The sequence below is a fragment of the Ambystoma mexicanum genome, chromosome 10 (assembly GCF_040938575.1).
Source record: "Ambystoma mexicanum isolate Mex_15411 chromosome 10, UKY_AmexF1_1, whole genome shotgun sequence".
Classification (NCBI taxonomy): Eukaryota; Metazoa; Chordata; class Amphibia; order Caudata; family Ambystomatidae; genus Ambystoma; species Ambystoma mexicanum.
In genome coordinates this window covers 1,504,279,111-1,504,293,051 of record NC_090932.1, presented here as the reverse complement: position 1 = coordinate 1,504,293,051, position 13,941 = coordinate 1,504,279,111, and the positions used below count along the sequence as shown (strand labels likewise).

Genomic DNA, 13,941 nt, shown 5'->3' with positions numbered 1-13,941 from the left:
TAGTTTTGTGTGACAGGTCTGGGCATTAGTGAAGTTGTGATGTAAGAATTTCTGTTGCTGATGTGGCAGGTCAGACTGGCTGCAGGTCATGGGAAGGGGGAGATTGGTGTAGAGTGGAGTCTGAGGGGTATTGAAGTGGTTTGGGGCTCCGGGGGCATGGCCTCTTTTGATGTGGGGGGAGGGAAGCACAATGGGGGAATGACACCGGAAAGGATGGGGTGGTGCTGTTTGCGCAAGCGGGCCACCCCGGGGGAACAGGAATTGAGCCTGGAGGGGCATGGCCCCAGGGAGAAAGCGGGACGCCTGGAAAAGGGGTAAGGAGATGGTAGGGGCCAAGGGACAGTTAAGGAGGAAATGGCTTTATTTAATTATTTAATTGTTGGGGGAAAATGTGTAATTAGTTAATTGGTTGTTTAAATATTTCGTTAGTCTGTAAGGCCATGGACCCAGGTAAGCGTTTAATTGTAAGCTTTGGCCTGTCACATTAAAGCGACCTTTTCCACTTTTAAATGAGTCTGGGTTTTTGTGCAAAAAAGGGTTGGTGTACGCTGTACATAGACCGTGCTGTCTTTGAGCAAAAGGCGCGGGCTGGCGTGCGTGGTGTGTGCAAGCTGCCACGAGGTGGCGCTGCAGCCCTGAGTAAGTGCTGCCAGGAGTGAGGGAATTCGGCCGAGGCCGGGAAGTGCCTGCTCTGCAGTGGGCAAGGCTTCAAGCTGTCAAAAGCTTGACTGGAGGACTCAGAACCGCCGACTCTCCCTTTTCAGAAATGAATGCACGGGGCACGCGCCCTTTCCTGTGAAAAATCGGGACCCAGCTGCCTCGGGGGGCACAGCATCTTCCCTTGGGGAGAGCTTCCTGTGGGCAGGAGGGGGTGCCCCCTTCAGAGACTCTGCGTGATTTGTCCCCACTCCCCTCGTCTCAAGGCAGAAGATGTGGGGCTTGAACTGGTGGTAACCCCGGCTCTGGGGTGGAAGCAGCAGCCAGCCATGGGCTGGGGGGTTCCCTGCAGCGCCCGCCGCGCCACCCCAGCCACCCCTGGGCTGCTGTGTGGGGGACCTGGCAGCAGCCTCTGAGGGACGGGCAGCCGCTTTCTGTGGAGCTGTTTCCTGTGTTTTGCTACAGGGGTTGGACGGTGTCAATGCAGAGCTGGGTGCTTCCAGCGCTGCTGCCGCTGCTGCGCCGAGGGAGGGGGCCTGCACACCCCCTGCCTGGTCAGGACTGACTGACTGCACTTCAGCCGGGGCCGGGGAGGCACCCCCGGCCCCTTCATATGGGGTAAGTAGCTGTTACCGTGTTCCCTGTTTCGCTTTTCTGACAGCCAACAGAAAATATGCAAACCCTGCTTCCTCGGTGTTGCTATGAAACCATGCATGTGTTTCTTAATTTGCATGCGGGGCTCATTAACATTGCGCCTGAGTAAACACTGGCGAGCACGCCGTGCCGCGCTGCGGTTCGCCATCATCGCTGCCCAGCTGTGCGTGCTGCTTGACACTTCCACATCTGCACACAGCAGGCCTGGCTTTGCGCCACACACGTGCAGTGCACTATGGCCAGGTACTTTTCAGGAGAAAGGGAGAGTGGCATTTTTGGTTCACACAGATATGATGTCTGCCCCAAAGCAAGCGCCTTGGAACGCATTGTGTATAGGCGCTATATAAATAAACTATCATACATCAAGAGCTTGCGCCTATGGTACACTAAGGCCGCTGTTGCACCACTGGGCAGGAGGGAAGGGGCAATACTTGCCCGCTCCCACCAAATAGGTGCCCAGTGTGTATTGGCCCCTGCATATCTGACATGACATCCCATGTCAGGCAGGAGTTGGCCATCCAGCCCAGGTTTTATTCTTTGCATTCCGTGACGTGAAGTCCTGCATTTATAATGGAGCCGGTGCAACTGAACGCACTAGAATGCTGAGAATAAAACCAGGCCTGGATGGGCTGCTCTGGCCAGGCATTGGGTCACTTTGCTTCTGTCCGGCTGCTTACGTAGATCGACACGAGGAAGCAACTGGCATTTCAAGTAGTTTCAGGTCACATGTGAGCAGCTGACCCAGTGCTGATTTTGCCTTTTCATTCCTGTTATTATAGATGTATTTGTGTCTCATAAAGTCAGAACTACGAGTACCAGAATTCTAGCACAAAATAATGGCGGATGTACTCGCGCCTGAAAGTTGCCTTGTGTCATCCATGAATAGACCAAGTCCTTGGTTTCCTCTTTTCATGCGGGAACTTGCGCATTTCCTATTGTAAATGAGGAACTACAAGTCCCAGAATGCAAAGGAAAAAAGCAAGATTGTATGAGCAACTCAAGCATGACACGGAGCAACTTGAGAAGTCTGGACAGCATGAGGAGGTGTATGATAACATATGGAAAACGTACTCATCTTAGTAACAGTGGTACTCTTAGGCCATAGTCCCCTTTCCTCCATACTGTTGGGATGTCCCGCAAAACGGGGGGCGTGCTGCAAGATGGTGAAGTGATAACTTCATGCCACTGAGGCACCGCTGCATTATGGGAGTCGTAGTCATAATTAACTTTGTTGGAAGAAATTGGCCTTAAGCATCGTATACAATTGAGTTGTACATAGTAAGTCCAGGGCTGGGAAAGTGGGAAAGAGGTGTGTCTGTGACATGGAGTCAGTCGCCTAGTCACTATGAGCATCCATTTTTGCAGGGACGTCATTTAGGTGTCGCCAGAGGTCGCAAATGCGACCTCTGAGGTCTCCCTTGTGACCTTTGCGGTCCCCTTGCAACCCCTAAAGAAAAAAACACCCAAACAAAAAGTGTTTTATTTTTATTTTTGTAATGCAAGCTCCTGGGCTGTGGCCAGCACCATGTGGCTCTTTACTTCTGGAGTGTCTGGCTTTCTTGTTCAGGCCCCTTAAAAAAATAAGAGCAGGAGTGCCACAAGTCTAACCTAACACTTTCAGCACTGACCCTAAATAAGGAAGAATAGGAATACCAAATAATGTGTCTTTCTGGAATTCTATACAATAATTGCTAGATTCATTAAAGGTTTATTTCAGGCACAATTCAGGGGGTGAGTCACTGATTTAGTCTGTTCTTAACGCCTCAACTCAGCCTTTCATCCTTCTGAGGTCGATAAATGAGTACCAACACAGGTTGGGTGATATTGAGTGTATATTTTTTCTATATAAAGCGCTTAAGCGTAAGTGCTATATAATAACACATCATTATCATTTGATCATGGACGTCTGCTTGCATTCATAGTAATTTGGTAATAGGGGCCTATACGCACTGATATTAACAATATATATGGCGATCCATTCTTGTATGAAATGTACATCACATTATAGTGATATCTTAACCATATTTTTCATAGTGTAACATTATAGTGATATCTTAACCATATTTTTCATAGTGTACAATGCTACGTGATGCCACTTCTGTTTTGTCAACGGGTGAAAGGTTGTGTTGCATCGCTTCCCGCGTTATCACTTCGGGGTGGGGTCAAATGACATCACTTTTTGTGATGTCATCAGGGGGTCAAGAGTCGTGTGATGCCACTTCCGCTACCCCTGGCATTTTGGTGAAATGGCGTCCCTGCATTTTTGCTTTCTTCTTTTCATGTATAAAGTGACAACAACCGGCAACGCAATTTAGCTTCGAGGCGCTGTACATATAACTCCAAACGGCGAACTTGAAAAACGGGAAGCGACTTCCAGTCGTCGGAGAAGCCCTGTGGCACGGCCAGCCTGTGCATTCCTAAGGCTGACCAGTCCATCTGGTTGGAACTAATTGCCTGCCGTCACAATTGTGTTTCATCAGCCCAAGGCTTGGAGGGGGGGCAGGGGGGGTTGTCAACCTTGGTCTGGAAGATTTCTCAGGGGATAGTGACTCTGGGGGCGGGGGAGGAGAATTCTGTGTGTAAGGTGATGGGGTAAGGGGAAGTCCCCCCTCTCCCCCCCCACGTCTCCTGTTTTCTGTTCTTGTGTAGTTGTAGTAGTGTCCTGAAACAGGAGGCACCGGACTCTGCGGCCCTTCAGTGCACGGCATCGCCTGCAGTACGTTTTGTAACTCGCCTTTGTAATGATACTAGGCTCAACACGTTTTGGGTGAGAGGATTTTAATCGATTGTCCAAACAGTGCAATGCCATTGGTGTGTTTTCAGCACCCCAAAAACGTGGATCCTTCCAGCACCCCTGCTTCGACTGGAGCGATGTACTTTGCTAAACAGAGGGCAACCCAGCTCAGTGAGTTAAACGCTGGCCCAACACATCTGCAGTCACAGGTTGGAATGTCAGGGCCGACTCCGCCTTTCATCCTTCAAAGGCCCATGCATTCAGCACCATTTCATTGGGTAACAGTAACACTTATTATAACAGCGCTTAGAAGCTGGAGAGACTCTCGATGAAGCGGTATATAAACACCTGATATTGTTACCAAGGAGCTGCTGCTACGGCACAGGTCCTTATCAAGCGCGTATTGGCTACTGGTCATCAAAATGTATTGATTTCGATCATTTGCATATAGCTCCACGCATGCCCCTGTGCGGCCTCTTCTGGGCGCTTTGTTCTGCAGAGGTGCGTATTGTGAGCTGGCGGTGGACGGAGGATTTTCAGAGGGGAGGGTGGCTCCTCGCAGGACTGTTGTTGAGGGGCTGCCCCAGGTGGCATGAGATTGAGTGCCGAGGTTGTGGAGGGTAATCGAGGTAGGAGTATTGTATGCTGTCGGCCCGGGGTCCGCTTCATGCCATGGTGCTGTCCTCAGGCGAAGGCTGGCATGAACCAGGGGCCGGCAAGCTGGCAGAAGCGGCGCTCTACAAGACCCAGTTCCATTGCAGTGCAGGAGCCTTCTGAAGAGCAAATGCCAGGGTTGAGGGGATTCTAGGGGCCCTGGCCGGATTCTTTTGGCCCCGGAGTTGTGCTGGCTGGATTGTAAATATGTTGGCCAAGAGGAGGTTCCAGGTTGGTGCATAAAGAGCTTCTGCAGATGCCACGCACCCTTTATGTAAAAGTGCAGACGACTTTGGGTGGTGCAGAGGACCTTGGTCGGGCAGAGGACTTTGGGTGGTGCAGAGGACCTTGGTCGGGCAGAGGACTTTGGTCGTGCAGAGGACTTTGGGTGGTGCAGAGGACCTTGGTCGGGCAGAGGACTTTGGGTGGTGCAGAGGACCTTGGTCGTGCAGAGGACCTTGGTCGTGCAGAGGACTTTGGGTGGTGCAGAGGACCTTGGTTGTGCAGGGGACCATGGTGGTGCAGGGGACCTTAGTCGTGCAGAGGACTTTGGGTGGAGAGAGGACCTTGGGTGGCGCAGAGGACCTTGGGTGGCGCAGAGGACCTTAGTCGTGTAGAGGACCTTGGTCGTGTAGAGGACCTTGGTCGTGTAGAGGACTTTGGGTGGTGTAGACTTTGGGTGTTGCAGAGGACCTTGGTCGTGCAGAGGACTTTGGGTGGTGCAGAGGACCTTGGTCGGGCAGAGGACTTTGGTCGTGCAGAGGACTTTGGGTGGTGCAGAGGACCTTGGGTGGTACAGAGGACTTTGGATGGTGCAGGGGACCTTAGTCGTGCAGAGGACTTTGGGTGGCGCAGAGGACTTTGGATGGTGCAGGGGACCATGGTGGTGCAGGGGACCTTAGTCATGTAGAGGACTTTGGGTGGAGAGAGGACTTTGGGTGGCACAGAGGACCTTGGGTGGCGCAGAGGACCTTGGTCGTGTAGAGGACCTTGGTCGTGTAGAGGACTTTGCGTGGTGTAGACTTTGGGTGTTGCAGAGGACCTTGGTCGTGCAGAGGACTTTGGGTGGTGCAGAGGACCTTGGTCGGGCAGAGGACTTTGGGTGGTGCAGAGGACCTTGGGTGGTACAGAGGACTTTGGATGGTGCAGGGGACCTTAGTCGTGCAGAAGACTTTGGGTGGCGCAGAGGACTTTGGATGGTGCAGGGGACCATGGTGGTGTAGGGGACCTTAGTCGTGCAGAGGACTTTGGGTGGAGAGAGGACTTTGGGTGGCGCAGAGGACCTTGGGTGGCGCAGAGGATCTTGGTCGTGTAGAGGACCTTGGTCATGTAGAGGACTTTGGGTGGTGTAGACTTTGGGTGTTGCAGAGGACCTTGGTCGTGCAGAGGACTTTGGGTGGTGCAGAGGACCTTGGTCGGGCAGAGGACTTTGGTCGTGCAGAGGACTTTGGGTGGTGCAGAGGACCTTGGGTGGTACAGAGGACCTTGGATGGTGCAGGGGACCATGGTGGTGCAGGGGACCTTAGTCGCGCAGAGGACTTTGGGTGGTGTAGAGAACCTTGGGTGGCGCAGAGGACCTTGGTCGTGCAGAGGACCTTGGTCGTGTAGAGGACCTTGGTCGTGTAGAGGACTTTGGGTGGTGTAGACTTTGGGTGTTGCAGAGGACCTTGGTCGTGCAGAGGACTTTGGGTGTTGCAGAGGACCTTGGTCGGGCAGAGGACTTTGGTCGTGCAGAGGACTTTGGGTGGTGCAGAGGACCTTGGTCGTGCAGAGGACTTTGGTTGGTGCAGAGGACCTTGGTCGGGCAGAGGACTTTGGTCGTGCAGAGGACTTTGGGTGGTGCAGAGGACCTTGGGTGGTACAGAGGACTTTGGATGGTGCAGGGGACCTTAGTCGTGCAGAGGACTTTGGGTGGCACAGAGGACTTTGGATGGTGCAGGGGACCATGGTGGTGCAGGGGACCTTAGTCGTGCAGAGGACTTTGGGTGGTGTAGAGGACTTTGGGTGGCGCAGAGGACCTTGGGTGGCGCAGAGGACCTTGGTCGTGCAGAGGACCTTGGTCGTGTAGAGGACCTTGGTCGTGTAGAGGACTTTGGGTGGTGTAGACTTTGGATGTTGCAGAGGACCTTGGTGATACAGAGGACTTTGGGTAACGCATAGGACCATGTGTGGTGTAGAGGACCATGGGTGGTGCAGAGGACATTGGTGATGCAGAGGACCATGGTGGTGCAGAGAACCATGGTGATGCAGACGACTTTGGGTGGTGGAGAGGACCATGGGTGGCACAGAGGACCATGGGTGCCGCAGAGGCTCATGGGTGGTGCAGAGGACCATGGGTGGCACAGAGGACCATGGTGTTGAAGAGGACTTTGAGTGGTGCAGAGGACCATGGGTGGCGCAGAAGACTTTGGCTGGTGCAGAGGACCATGGGTGGCGCAGAGGACCATGGGTGGCGCAGAGGCTCATGGGTGGCGCAGAGGACCATGGGTGGCGCAGAGGACCATGGTGGTGAAGAGGACTTTGGGTGGTGCAGAGGACCATGGGTGGCGCAGAAGACTTTGGCTGGCGCAGAGGACCATGGGTGGCGCAGAGGTTCATGGGTGGTGCAGAGGTTCATGGGTGGTGCAGAGGACCATGGGTGGTGCAGAGGACCATGGTGTTGAAGAGGACTTTGAGTGGTGCAGAGGACCATGGGTGGCGCAGAAGACTTTGGCTGGCGCAGAGGACCATGGGTGGTGCAGAGGCTCATGGGTGGCGCAGAGGACCATGGGTGGCGCAGAGGACCATGGTGGTGAAGAGGACTTCGGGTGGTGCAGAGGACCATGGGTGGCGCAGAGGACCATGGGTGCCGCAGAGGCTCATGGGTGGTGCAGAGGACCATGGGTGGCGCAGAAGACTTTGGCTGGTGCAGAGGACCACGGGTGGCGCAGAGGACCACGGGTGGCGCAGAGGCTCATGGGTGACACAGAGGACCATGGGTGGCGCAGAGGACCATGGTGGTGAAGAGGACTTTGGGTGGTGCAGAGGACCATGGGTGGCGCAGAAGACTTTGGCTGGTGCAGAGGACCATGGGTGGTGCAGAGGACCATGGGTGGTGCAGAGGCTCATGGGTGGCGCAGAGGACCATGGGTGGTGCAGAGGACCATGGGTGGCGCAGAAGACTTTGGCTGGCGCGGAGGATCATGGGTGGTGCAGAGGTTCATGGGTGGTGCAGAGGTTCATGGGTGGTGCAGAGGACTTTGGGTGGTGCAGAGGGACCTTGGGTGGTGCAGAGGACCTTGGGTGGTGCAGAGGACCTTGGTGGTACAGAGGACCTTGGTGGTGCAGAGGATCATGGGTGGTGCAGAGGACCTTGGGTGGTGCAGAGGACCTTGTTTGTTTGTTTTATTATTTGTAATGCGCAAGCATACCCTAAGGAAACAGGGCGCAGAAGTTACATGAATATGCAAAGCTTAATTACAACAACAAAAATATATACATACACACCGTAGTAGTAATGGCAGGATAATATAATATACATATATACAAATAAACACATGTACATATAGCAGGAATGTGAAGGACTAGATCACTGAAATGTGTCTGAAGGCCTACGTTTTCAACCATAGGACAACCTTGGATCGGAAGTTTTGATAGGGCAGGTCCATTCTGAGAGTTGGCGGTAGGGAATTCCTCAGTTGAGCTGCTTTCACTGGGAAGCTGTTGCCCCCTATGGTGGAGCGTTTAAAGTTAGGGACAGAAAGGCAGTCTTTGTATGCTTTTCTTGTGGGTCTCAGGGAAGTCTGTCTATGAAATCTGTCGATCAAATATATCAGAGCAGCGTTATGGAGAGATTTGTGGGTAAGTGACACAGTTTTTAGGAGAATTTTGTCTTTGATAGAGAGCCAGTTGTTCTGTAGGTTATAGGATGTAATATGGTTTCTTCTAGAGATACCCAGTGCCGCTCTAAGAGCGTTATTCTGAAGAGTTTTTAGTTTGCTCGTAATGGCTTTGGAGAACCCAAGATAGAGAGCATTGCAATAGTCCAGGCGGGACAATATGAGGGCTCTAGCGAGGGTCAGACAGCTAGAGTCGGATAGAAAGGGTTTGGCTGCACGGATCAATTTACACGTGTAAGCCGTGGAAGAAGCTAGAGAGTTCACCTGTCTGTTGAAAGAGAAGTTAGAGTCCAAATAAAAACCTAACGTGTTGACCTCTTGTCCTACTTTGATGCTATTGCCATCAATTGTGAAGGAAGAGTAGACAGGGCCTAATTTCTTTAGACTAGAGGTAGTACCCAGGATGATAAGTTTGGTTTTATCATCATTCAGGCATAGTCCATGTGTGGCCATCCATGCCTGGATGATGATGTACACTCTATTCACCAAGGCCAAATCCTTTCCATAGTCCCCAGAAAGCAGAAGGAGGCTCTGGGTATCATCTGCGTAGTTGGTGTAGGTGATACCGAGATGATCCAGATCATCGAAAAGGGGTTGGTAAATATATTGTACAATGTGGGGGAGACACAGGAGCCCTGTGGCCCACCGCAGGTGATAGGTATGGGGTCAGCTGCTGCTGTAGTTGAAATGACCCTCATGGTTCTGTCGTTAAGGAAGGATCTGATCCAGGTTATGGCCTCAGTAGAGAAGTGAGCTGATGTGGTGAGGTGGGTACATAGGACAGAGTGATCGACCAGGTCGAAGGCTGCTGAAAGGTCTAGGAGGAGGAGTAGAGTGGCTTGGCCATTATCTCTTAGCTCATCGATCTGTGTTTTAAGGTCAATGAGAGCAGTCTCAGTCCCATGTTGAGGACGGAAGCCTGATTGTCTGGCTCCTAGAAGGTGATGTTCTTCCAAGTATTTCTGTATTTGTAGGTAGGCGACCGTATCCAAAATTTTTAGAAGAAATGGTACGGTCGCGATAGGTCTGTAGTTTGTAGGCGTGGCTGGGTCAAGTGTGGGGTTTTTTAGTAGTGGAAATACCCAAGATTGTTTTAAATTGGTAGGGATAGAGCCGGTGTAGAAGGAAGCATTGATTAACTTTGTGATGAAAGGGGGGAGGTCTCGGGCAGCGTCCTTAATGAGCTGTGCGGGGCACAGATCACCCTGACAGTTGGACGGTTTCAGTGACAATATTATTTTTTCTACTTCAAGTGTGGTGACTTTGGAGAAATTGAAGCGAGTGGTTTCCGTTAAAGTAGGCTTCTCAGTCGGGAGATTTAATTTTGTAAGCTAGCAATCTTGTTAGCTAGGGCATTTTGGATTTCTGAGCACCAATTTTTATCTTTGGTGCAAGTGTCTGGTGGTGCTGAAGGGGTCTCTTATTCTTTGAGGATGGAGAATAATTAATTTGTGTTAGATTTAGCTTGGGATATACGGGAGTCGAAGGAAGTTCGTTTTGCTCGGCAGATCTCTTTTTTGTAGAGGGCTGCGAGTTTAGTACATTTTGGTGGTGCAGAGGACTTTGGGTGGTGCAGAGGACTTTGAGTTGACTGCTGAATGCCACAGGCAGCAAATGAGGGTGTCTAAGGCATGTTTCATTTGGTCGTGCCTCTTCCGGTTAAGGCTCAGCTGTGGTCAAATCGCGAATTTGTTGAAATCCTTTTTTTTATTTTGGGCTATTTGGTTGAGTTAGAGTACAGACAGGGAGGAAGGACACACAGCCTGTAGGTGTTTGGTGATTTGCCCACCCATTGACTGCCCATGGCCATGCTAATTCCTATGGCCATTCCCTCCCAGTTCCTACCCCACCCCACCCAAAGCGCCTCCCCATGGGAACTCTTTCAGCTCGCTGTAATCAAGCTGTGCAATCAAACTTTGCTCTGAAAGTACCTGCTAGGGTTTTTTAAATGCAGTTTTCTGAGAGTTAATGACTTAATTGGAGCTGTAAACCAGCTAATGGCGTAATAAACACATGGCTTAACCAGGTCTGCGTTCAGCCACTCGATATATAAACACTAGCTGTATCCTTCAATGAAGTCCTGTTAAAAACAAGCATTGGCAAAGCCAACAGTTTTGGCTTGAGTATAACTATTAGGTATTTGCCAGGTACAGCTATTAAATGCCCAGGTACTCACACCATTTTGCAACTGCAACCATCAATGCCCAGTTAACACCACAACTGCGGTGCCTGGCAAGTGCCCTTCGCATGCCTACACAAAAGCCCACATTGTTGGCATTGCCAATGCGTGTTTCACTTTCATGTTACGATGCTCTTTTTTCACTTCCTCGCGACTTGGGGGGTCGTGGTCCTTCCGAAACACTGCATTTTAAATGCAGTCCAGGGCCCGATTTCTTTTACTGGTTCCAGACTACATCTGTCTACTCTAGACCTTTCTGGAGTGTCTTTCTGGAGCGTCCCCCGGTTGCGAGCCCGCGCAGGTTTCTGGAATGCTGAAACGCAACCTCGGATTCCGCGTGAAATTCCTCACGTGTCGAAGTCTGCAGGCGAGCTGGAATCCGCCTCTTTAGACATGAAACACCACACACGTGGACACGTCTGCCTCGTCTAGCGTCATGGCGCCTGGGAACTCATTGCAATCCATTGTGGCAAAGGGGCTCTCCAGTCAGTAGACCCCGAGCCGAGTGGGCTCCATTAGCACCCCAGGCTGGGGCTCCATTAACACAAAGGGGGGAGGGGAGAACACTACTGCCAGGGTACTGGCACCTACCGCCCATTAGTACCATGGCTGGCTGGGTCCCTTCCCTTTGGGATGGCTGTGTTAGGCTATCTAAACAGGGGGGGGCAAAAGGGGGTGCGCCTTATGGCTGACTTTCTTTCTCTCCTGTTCTCCCCCTCTTTGTTTCCCAAGGCAGCTCCCCAAGCTTAAAGGTTCGTGCCCTTTAGCCTCACGGGGGGGGAGGAGGGTGCGCCCCCCTAATTCCGCAGCACTACAGACATCCCTCTGTTCGTAAATGGCGTTTATTTTTTGGGGGGAGTGGCGATGAAAATTAAATTATCCCTGGACACTAAGGGGCTGATGCACAAAGAAGTTACCAGTAATAACTCCTACTTATTCCCATAGAGATATAGAGGGTGGTGGGGGGGGGGGGGGCAGGGAGAGGGGGAGAGTTATAGTGAAAGACGGGGAGAGGGAGAGAGAGAGAAAGAAAGGGAGAGCGATTCCTTGTGAGAGTACCTCAGATGTCAACTAGTAAGCCTTTGTGACCCTACAAGTTCAGCCACTAAGGGACGTCCCAGAAAGAAGTGCCCGGATGCTGAGACAGAGATGGGTGTTTGGCTAGACAGCAAATTCAACTTTTTCCAGTCTGGGCAACCTGATAACAACCAAGGCCTGGGATTGGCATTTCTCCACCCGCTGTCTCTAGCGCACGGATGTTGACTGGATGGTGTTTGATAGTGGCAACTTATCTTTCTAAGGGTTTGTGTGGGGCAGTGCTTAATTTGTATACAAATCAGTGTTGGGGCTCAAATATTTTTGAACACGCCCATGACATGTCAGGCTGGGCACCTCCACGCCCACTGTTGCCACCACCCGAGGCTGCTGTCCATGACCTGCACTGGGACATCGAAGCAGCATGTCCCATATTTAGAAAGATCTTGCACAGTTTTAGACTACATTTGACAATTGAATATTGTGTTTTGCAGGACAGCTTTAGCGGTTACTAGCTGTACTTCCCAAATTTAACAACTGACGATTGAAACTGTGTCATTTGTTTACCCCCTCCATTAGCATTATATCTTACTGACTGCATCTTGCCATCACACTGAAGGATGAATTGATGATCGAAATTGTATCCTGTTTTCCCTCTTCATTGAGATCTAGATTTGGTGCCTTTTTCTATTCATAATAACTTTGCTGATTTCATTCTCTTCTCTTGCATAATTCCAGGACTTTTTGTCCTGCTTCTTCACTTTTCTTTCACTAATTCATACCTTTTTTTTAAATCTTGCTTGTGTTCTTGACAGAATGACCCTTGGGGTTTTCCCAGTCCTGATAGGCAGTGAAATAACAATTTTGCAGCTTGAAATATTTTTGCATTATGTGTTTTTCTTACTGTCTTTGAGTGAGAGAAGTGACTGCATTCAGTTTTGTGTTGGGATGACTTTAAACGGGATATCTGGATTGATACTCGTACCAGTTAAAAATATTAAATAATGTAATGATGAATTAATCCAATTCCAGCGTGGACTCTATTACCATGTATTCATTTGCTGCCCATGCTGTCAACATATATGGGGTTAAAGTGTAAACCCCACTGGCTTATTGTGGTTCAAGGATGGTCTCGCTAAGGCAGAACTGTGATTTACAAATGAAAATCAAAATACACATAAAATAATATACTCTCTGTGTTTTGACATGACACATGTTTATGTGCGTCTTAAACACAATGAGCCTCATTACGACTCTGGCGGAACGGGTTAACGGGTGTGTTAACGGGTTAACTCGTAATCGGCCCGTTGTTTGCTCCCTCTCCCATTCCCATTCAGTCCTATGGGGGCTGAAATGGGAATGGGGAAGGTCCGGGTCCTTGGAGGGAGGAATTACTGGGCCCTCCGAACTCGGAATGGCCCGGCAATTCCTCATTCTGGGAACCCAGAGGCGATTTCGGCAGCAGCCATGCCGCCAATAGCGGCATGACTACTGCCGAGGTCGTAATGAGGCCCACATTTTGCTCGGATCCTATAGGTGTTTATTATGTGACTGCCAGTTAGAATAATAAATGTGCCAAAACACCACATCATACATAATGAGTTTTATTTATTTATTGAGCTTTTTTTTATTGAACGATTTAGTTTGAAAACAAACTTTATCACTCATATTAACGTTTCGTGATTAGAAAAATAAATTTGAACTTATAGCAGGTTCCTTCTCATATAATTAAAAAGGTTCTCAATATCTATGCATTCTGAACAAGACAGGTCCAATGAGTCTCTATTTCATGCCATCAGTTGTTGTTATGAGTTCCCAGAATTGAATAATTATGTAGATTAATTTGTTTTGGGTTCCTGAAAAAATACTAGACCAGCGTTCTTTTGGTCTTTTGCAATTTGTAAAGCATGCCAAACCCGGGGGCACCTGGGCCCTGAGCATGACATAGGCAGACATGACAGAGGCAGACACTTTACAGATATAGGACATGAATGCAATAATGGAAGATGGTATGGTATTCCAGCCAGTTTAAGATGACTAGAGCTAAATTCTGTTGGGGTCCGCTCACTGGAGGGAAGGCTTTAGTCTGAGACAATAAGTGCCAGGGATGTGCCCTGGCAAACACCCCCACAACCTAAGCACTGGTGTGG

At 50.4% G+C, this 13,941-nt stretch overlaps 1 protein-coding gene across 9 annotated transcripts in view; it reads left to right on the top strand.

Annotated features, from left to right (window-relative positions):
- Positions 1–693: 693 nt before the first annotated feature.
- Positions 694–13,941, top strand: part of PITPNM2 (phosphatidylinositol transfer protein membrane associated 2) — a 1,944,277-nt gene continuing 1,931,029 nt past the window's right edge. For 4 of the 9 annotated variants that reach the window (XM_069619654.1, XM_069619653.1, XM_069619649.1 and 1 more), the window contains exon 1: positions 694–1,275. The gene's annotated coding sequence lies outside the window, so the exon portion shown is untranslated. The remainder of the gene's footprint in view (positions 1,276–13,941) is intronic. The other 5 variants (XM_069619657.1, XM_069619656.1, XM_069619658.1 and 2 more) reach the window with 2 other exon arrangements.